The sequence below is a fragment of the Ciconia boyciana genome, chromosome 1, assembly GCF_034638445.1.
Source record: "Ciconia boyciana chromosome 1, ASM3463844v1, whole genome shotgun sequence".
NCBI classification, from domain to species: Eukaryota; Metazoa; Chordata; class Aves; order Ciconiiformes; family Ciconiidae; genus Ciconia; species Ciconia boyciana.
The window spans coordinates 82,357,354-82,365,765 of NC_132934.1; the positions used below are offsets into that span (position 1 = coordinate 82,357,354).

General features: G+C 42.7%; 1 long non-coding RNA gene across 2 annotated transcripts; it reads right to left on the reverse strand.

Annotated features, from left to right (window-relative positions):
• Window positions 1-1,336: 1,336 nt before the first annotated feature.
• Window positions 1,337-6,083, reverse strand: LOC140646457 (uncharacterized). Of its 2 annotated transcripts, none has more exons than XR_012040449.1 (3): window positions 5,922-6,083; window positions 3,047-3,083; window positions 1,337-2,217 (listed from the first exon to the last, which is right to left on the reverse strand). It is a non-coding gene; the product is annotated as an uncharacterized lncRNA (long non-coding RNA). The 2 variants fall into 2 exon arrangements; XR_012040451.1 differs by lacking the exon at window positions 1,337-2,217 and adding an exon at window positions 5,581-5,749 and having other exon boundaries at window positions 3,067-3,083.
• Between the last annotated feature and the right edge of the window lie 2,329 nt (window positions 6,084-8,412).

Sequence of the window (8,412 nt, forward strand, 5' to 3'; positions counted from 1 at the left end):
CCCTTTCACATGCAGACAACCGTTTCCTTCATATGAGGTCACAAGCATTTTAGATTCCCAATCTCCTCAAAAGATTTTACTCTTGCTTCTCCCTCTTTCTATATTTTTTTAATACTTTGGCATAGTCAGTTCTTTCACCATATGGAACCACTTCTACCTCCTTATCCCCTGTACACACTTTCCCACTCAACATGATGACATGTGACCACTCAACTCATAAACAGGAGTTAGGGAAACAGAGGTTAAACCACGGGCACCAAAAGTGGTTTTGAGAATGCAAATGTGGAAAAAGTGGGATAATCCACAAGCATGTGGTTTGTTACCATCTGCCTCATGTTCTGAATTTATAAGCACATTCACCCAGAGTTTACAATTGAAGGGATACAATGTTTTTTTTTCCTGGTAAAATACTGTGCATTTTGGCTTGAAAAGCATACTTGCTTCCCTTCCCGTGGTGAGATTACAGGTGCTGCACGCTGCTATTATGGTTGATCTTTTTCAATAAAGATCCCACACGGGCCAGGATACTAAACACGCAACTCGGCTTGATCCTGATGGATTGCCTATAATCCTACATCTATCTTCTTCCTCCTGTGGCCCCATCTAGTGGCTCGCCACATCTGTACACCTGCCATATTGCCTATCTACGTATGTATTTGAATGAGAGATGTGTAAATAGAGGTACACATATGTGTAGAAATACATGTAAGCAAATGCATATCTTCACCCCCATGCATACAGTATGGGGCAGATTTCAAAAGGTGTTTAGCATCACTTGGTCATTATTTAGGTGACTGGCAGCTGCTGTGCACAGACAACAATCTGGCCCTGTGGCGGTAGGAAGGGTTATAGCCGAGGTAGCATAGTCTATAAGGTACATGGAAAACGCCATCCCCTGGGTGTACGTACTGGGCACAGCTCCAGGCTGCTCGGGAAGTGCTGTCATGAGCTGGGGCTGCTTCAGAGCTGGCTGGCAAGGCTGGCAGCTCAGGGGCCATCTGCACCGCTGCTGCATGGACTCACCTCAAAAAGGAGCTGACTTCCCAGAAAGCTCATGCCCAGTAGATCATGAGTGGCTCCAAGGTGCCACAGGGATTATATGTCTCTTGAAAGGAATGAAAGTTAATATGTACCAACACAGTATAACACATACCAGCAGGGGAAAAAAAGGACAGCTGAATACAGAAGTACCGCCCCAGCTTGTGCACTTTGCCCTTTCTTTGCTGTAAATGTCCACCCCAAAGATAAACACTCAAAGCTGAATGCTTCTTTCCTGACTTTTCTTGTTCTTTTATTCTTTCATTAATTTAGAGTTTCCATTGAGAATAGGCTTAAGGTGATTAAACAAAGGAAGATGATAGGCTAAGATGGTGGGAGAATATAGGAACTGGTGGGTCATCTGATGGGAGATGTGGTATCTAAAGCAGGACTTAAAAACAGATAATGAAACATAGGTCTTATGAGAAGCTAGTGAAACAGCCCTGCTACCCAAGTCCCGCTTTTGGGATGCGATGCTTGGTGCCTCTTTCCAAAGAGTCAGTCTTCAGCTTCGGACTTCACCTCCTTTGGCTGGGACTCGCTGGCCAACCCGGTGGTCCTGGGAGTATCTCTCAGTGCCAGCCCTTGGTGCTTCAGCTTCTGGTACTCAGCAAGCATTTCAGCTAAGACACTTCACCACGGCCACTTATTTGGAAGGAGGAGTTAACTGGAAGCAGGAGGGGAAAGGCTGTGTGAGGCACTTGAAACAGGTAGAGCCTTTTCAAAGAAACACTAGACCCCAAAATTTGTCAAAAGCACACAGCTGGCTTAAATGCCTGACTTGTTTGTGAAATCTGGCACCAGAGGTGTTAGCAACAGAGTATCTGGGCAAACCAGAATCAGGGGTGTAATTAACTTCAGAGGCTGCAATTAGCCAAGAGCTGCTCCAGGGTCTGGGGGACGCACGACACAAGGCCATGTTAGCAGCACAGTCCAGGGAATCACTCCTCCTGCCGGCCATGCTTCTGTCATGTGGGTGATACACTACATGGTTTCTGGGTCTGCTGTCAAATTTTCACGTGCTTTCATCATACTCCGCGAGGTAACCATGTCTTTTCACAATACAAAGGTCTAATGAAGCAGGGAGCTGGTGAGCTGAAATGTGTAGGTTTGGGGCTCGGGTCTGCTGCTGACAGACTTCATGCAGGTCATTGCACCCTCTGTGTCACAGTCTCCCACCTGCAGAAAACAGTGTTAATAATGTTTAACTACCTCATGGTACTAAATTGCAGCTTAATTAATGGTTTGCAAAGCACTTTGAAATGCTCACTTGAAATAGGCAAAGGATAATTAACATCACGTATTTATTTAGTGAGCTTTCCTTGCCAGGCACAATCTTCCTAAAATTCCCCTTGCAATAACTGTTTGCACTGCTCTAGGAAAAACAAAGCGGTTCAGCCAGTATGTTTTCTGTGGGGAGACTTTTTGCTGCATGAATCAGATGGTTGAAACTTGAAGAGAGCGGCTGCCAAGACGAGGGGCAGACATGTTCCTGAACGGGGGGAGGAGATGAACAGATGTACAAGTGTTCATGCTCCCTCAGACGCGTGTTCATTGTACCAAGCAACCTTAATGACACAACTACAAGGCTGTTGTTCACTTCTGAGCTTGGCCAAAACAGTCCCCTGTTCTTCTGTAGGACTGCTGCTTGTGTCTTCCTTCTGCAGGACTGTTGCTCATGTCCCATGGGTGATTGCGGGCATCAGCTAGACAGCAAGGTCTTCAGAGCTGACCTGTTTCTATGAGAGGTTTCATACCTCCCTTTCACTGTGCCTTCCAAATTTCGCTAAATATGAAACAATGGCTTCAAGACCAGGACAGGAAGAATCTTAAATCTGAATCACTCTTGCCATAATGAAGCTTGTACCTCTGCCCAAGAAAAGTCACAGATTCAGATAGCTGCCACACCAAATTGCGCTGTTTATGCAACGGATGCGGCACAAGTGATGCAAGGTGGGATGCAGCCCCCAACAGCAAATGAGGCAGCACACAAGAAAACACAGCCTACCTGGGAGTCTTCGCGGGCTCCTGATTTCTAGGTGTACCTGCAGTGTTGGAGAGAAGGCTAAGCGTTAAGTTTGGCTTGAATGATGAACAAATAATTTCCAGTGAGAAGCTGCTTATTCTTGGATAGCACTGTGCAAACTGAATTTTAGGTCTAAATTTTGAGTTGTTCGTGGAGAGGTCATGGTCACTCACTCCAGAAAGGAATGACTGATGTTTTCATAATGCCCTGCCGATGCTGTGTTTTTTCACTTCCTTGCCCCTGAGGTGAGATTGGGAGAAAACACTCAAACAGTTCCTACAACCTTTCCCTGGCATTATGAGTGAGAAATGGGAGATTCAAAGCAAACAGGGGAATTTGATGCCTAAACCAAGCAGGCTTTGCCTAGTTAGTCTGTACAATAATAAACACTGAAGATTGCTCTTGAGGCATATTTTGAAATCCTGCCTTCTAATGGGGATAGAGGCTTAGGATAAATCATAACTGCATTTCACCAGTAGTCTGGGTTCAGGAGCTCTGTTCCATAGGTCAGGCCTTGAAAAACGGTCAACAGGAAAATAAGCCCAGTCAGCCCTCTGTGCATGTGCGGATAATTTTGTGCAACTCTTTTGAAGAGATCATGTCATTGAAGAAAAGCACGTATTGAAAAGGCTGCTTAGAGGCTTTCAGATAAACTAGAGCTATTTAATTACACTGATGATTTTTGTTTGCTTATGTCAGCACTGCTAACCTGAAACTTTCGTAAAATGTGAGTCAGCACCCTCAAAATAAGGAAATTAGTTAAAAAATCATGGCATTTCTAAAATAAATAAATAAATAAACCTTGAGTTTTTCCTTTCCTTCCCAAAGACCTTCTGATTTTTAAGTTTTTAGATCTCCTTTTCAAGCTTTCCTCCATAATCACACAGGTTGGAAAGGTTTTTTTGGTGGTTTTTTTTTCAGTGAAAGCAGAGATTATAACTTAATCATGTGCCTTTGTCAACTGAAGCTGTAAAAGCATCGAATGTAGAAAGACTCAAAACAAAATCAGTGAAGCTGTCAAAACTGTAACATCTGCCTGTTGCACCCCGCATTGCATATCTCACACCCTCCTTTGATCCAGCACCCCCAGACCTGGGTGGGAGCTCGCAAGGGCAGAGCCACTTCAGTGCAGGGACACAGGAATGTGGGGCAGGACGGGAGCTCACGTCTCAGCCTCACCTGCCCGACCACTGACCTACTCATAAAGCACCAGGTTCCACCTTCCCTCACAGCAGGTCATGCCTTACTGGAGGATCAGCTTCGATGAGATCAAAGAGGCTGCCTGCAGAATAAGTTATTAATCCGGTTAAGTCTGGAGCAGATCTCAAGTTGCCTCTGAATTCAAGCGCAATTCAGCTGGTAAGGTCACGCTTGTCCCTTTCTTTGACTTAAGCCTACCACAATGCAGAAGTGCCCTCTAATGTTGTTCATGAAATAGAAGGCCTGCATGCTCAAGCAAAGCTCCTGATAGCTGCAGGTGTATTTTTCTTGGGAAGCTAAATTGCTAGAGAAACAAAAGTTTTGGTTAGTTTAATTTGGCAAGACAAAAATGCCGTCCTAGGGGAAGACTTTATTTAGAAACTTTATTTTTCCCCTGTTAACTTAGATATTTTGTTGAAAAAAAGTTTAAAGGTTCAAAAGTTCACAAGAGACTTTTTTCTGTTGTATTAAAAAAAAAAAAAATTCCCAGTTGGGCACGACACTCCATAGATTAATTTGTTGTTACAGAACATGTTGAACCCAAAAGTGACATTTCATTTGTTTCTGTGCTATAGTTTTAAATCTTCTTCTGTGTAACTAATTTGCCTAATGTAATAATATGAGAGTCTATAGCCCCAGTGCAAAAGGAAAAGAGGACTGCTTGTAATTCTACCAGCCATTCTTTTTCTTTAGTGGAATGAGGTCTAATGATTTTAATTGCTGACATTTCCTTACTCTCATTAAGAAATACTCTTCACCATTGGAAGCCTGATCATGACATGAATGATTCTTCTCCAGACAAAGCCAAGAATGTTCAGCCAAACTCAAGGTCAGATACTAGGTGACAGCTGGCACTTGAAACCAGGAGACAAAAATAGTATACAGTCTTCGTGTGTGCACAACGGGCAATGAGTCTGCAGGATGGTTTTGGTGGGGGAAATACAGAGGTCACCATGGAGTGAAATATTAATCTGACTTTTTTCTACACAATCTGAGTTCACAGAAGCAAAACAATTGCTGCATGCAGCGCCTTTTAATATTATACTAAAAGTAAGATTCCCCTACCAAACACAGTATATCTCATTCTGGGTACTTTGGCTTTAGGAATACTGCAACACAGGCTTTCATAATCAAGAGAAGGCCCAGAAAAGAAAAAAATAAGGTTCACTACAGTCGTAGAAAAAGAAAGAAGCTGTAGAGGAGTCATCATCATGTAACTACATGGGACAGACCTAAAAAAAAAGAAAGAGAGCCTGGAGGAAAGATGCAAGAACATAACACAGGATAATTAACAAAGAACTCCGAACAAAGCTCACCGCTTGGGATTCAGTAAATATTGCACTGTGTGCTGCATGTGCCTGCTAGGACGAGTGAAAATGCCATATTTGAGCTTGCTGCTTCTGGGCCTCTAGATAGTCAGTTCTGGGGACAGGTTCACAGCACAGAGAATGGCAAGAAGATTCATCAGAGCATCCAAAAATAAACCTGTATATAAAAATGTAGTGAGTACTTTGAAGGGCAGTTATGGGGAGTGCGGAGTAAGACTTCGGGCTCATTGCATGAATGGCAGGACACGTCTGTCCCTCCTCCTCTGACCAAACCAGGCAAATGCTAGCAGAAGGGGTGAATGACATTGAGTGCACGAAAAGCTGCTTACTTGTGACTTGGGAGAGCCTGGAGCTCTCTCACGGGGAGCCGTGCCCTTCAGAGGGCAGCTGGGAGGTATTACTGTGGGTGGTTTCTTAGTTTATATTTCCTCAGAGGATCCTCAGACACTTCAAGCAGCTACAGCTAGATTAGATGACCGGTCAGCCTTTTCAATTCCCACTGTATAGCAGGTGAAACAATAAAAAAAGTATTGAGTAAGGAACATTAATCTGTATTCAGAGCTTTTTAATAAATTATAAATAAATATATCTGCTTCATTCCTTTGAATTCTACCCGCGTGTGTTTAGCTATGTGTTTTTAGTGGCAACACAATCTCCATGAGCTGTAGGCCCAACAAAATCATGAGTTATTTTTAAAAAAATAAAAATAATCTGAGCTGGAATTTAAAATAGGGTGTGGTGGAATGGCGAGGGTGAAAAGTTTGACGGCGTATCAATAGGCGGTTGGGACCTCCTGGCAATCCCTTCACTTCCTCTTCAGTGAACACAAGATTTTCGCAGAGGTACATTTTTGCTGCCACATTTTTGCTGCTTCCTATTTCAGCCCTAGTTTATGGATTCCCCAGCAAGAAATCAAAAACTATCGCATGCTATCTCTCATCCTCTGAACAAAGTTATTCTTTCAGGCACTTTGGCCGAAGCAGACAAAATGCCACAGAATTTTACATTTAAAATTGAAGTGTTCCCTTTAGCATTATATTTAACTCCTTATGGGCTGGGAGGATATTTCCAAAGTAGTTTCTGGCCTGTCTGAAGCACAAGCCAGAGGAGACATGTACCCTCAGGAAGGCAGGTGGGGGAGAATGGTAGAGGAGATGCAAAAGGAAGTTGTTACAGCAATTAAATAAAGTGAAAGCTTTGGGGGAGGGGAAGGGATAGGACAGGGAATAGAGGATAGAGGATCCAGGCAAGCTGTCCATCCAATGAGGAGGAGGGAATAAGAATCACAAACTGAAGCTTAAACAAAAAAGCGATCTCAAAGCATAGATGGTTACCTTCATCCCTTATTTTAATTGAACTCCATCTGGATAAGGGGAAGAATGAATGTTGTAAGAGCTGTACAGGACAAAACGGGTTTAGCAAACCAGAGTAGCCATTCACTGCTTTGCTTGTGGTGATTAACAAACAGGTTTCATGACCAAGACTCCTGCCCTGTCTCCTTGAATACTATGTTAGTGTGAAAAACTTTTTACAAATAAGTATGTTCAGTAAAAATGTAGGTTTTGGTACTTCATTTCCTTGCAGTTTATCTTCCCTTTCCTCTTCCTTACTCCTTTTTACTCCCATTTTTTTCCTGAGACACATTTGTGAGGACGTGGTCTCATATCTAGGCATGGCAAAGTACAAAACAGAGGCAGGAGGAGTGATTGATAGAAGAACAACATTTTATGAGTGTGAAAGGTAGAATTAGATGTTCATTTCCATTTCATTGTTGTTGTGGGGAAGTATCTTATTTTTATTTATGAAGCATTCTTAATAAGTTCAGTATTTTTGTGTTGGCTGGTGTTGGTATCAGTGAAATCCAATGCTGTTGATTAAAACACTTCGGTTATTTTTTGGTGAACTGGGCATCATTATAGTTTTAGAAAAAAAGTGATAGTGGTTCCAGGCAGCTATTTTTCCTGAATTCCCTGTAGCAGATTCTTTTTCTCTAGGCAGGAAACTCTAACAGCTCTAGGTGAATGGGCCAAAGAAAAGCAGTGGTTTTGTACACTTCCCTAACATTCATGTGGCTTGGGCCATTCCAGAGGCTTGGAAGTCTTGCTTGGGGACTCTGAAACTTGCATTTTCAGAGTACTCGACAGACATTTTGGATAGATGACAACTGCCTCTTTTCCCTAAAGTCCTTCTTTCTAACTTTTCCATTAACATTTACTTTTTCCAGTCACCACATCTCACAGAAGGGTTGGGGATTTTCATTCACTGCTAAAGCTGTCAGTCAAAATTGCTGGTTTTCTTTTTTTTCTTTAGATTGTCTCTAAAGTCCGTCTTCCCATCTCCATACACAGAATTAAAGTTGGTGGCAAAGCTCATGACATTCAAACACTGTGTCTTCCTTCTGTGCAGTCTCTCTGATACTAACATCTCCCCTCACAGCAGTCAGGTCCTTTTTATCTCACCTTCAGCTTTCTTCATGGTTTCTTGCCTTCCACATCTAATTAGAGATCATTGTCTCCTTTCTCATACTCCTATGGCAGACAAGTGCTAACATACTTAAATCTGGCTGAAGCAGCAAACGCCAACAGCCTGTTGCCACCTTGGAAAGGAAGGTCCTGGACTAGTGGGGCAGATCAAAATGAACAGGAAGTCTTGGATCCTCTTATTTAATACATCTGAATGCTATTCCAGCTCTCCCTCTCCTAATGTAAAAAGTAATACACTTTTTCCCAGGTTCTCACCTCATTCTCGCTGTCCTGCAAGCAACATTTCTTACTTATGAAACTGGTGATTTAAAGAAAATGTATTTTGCGAACTAATTTT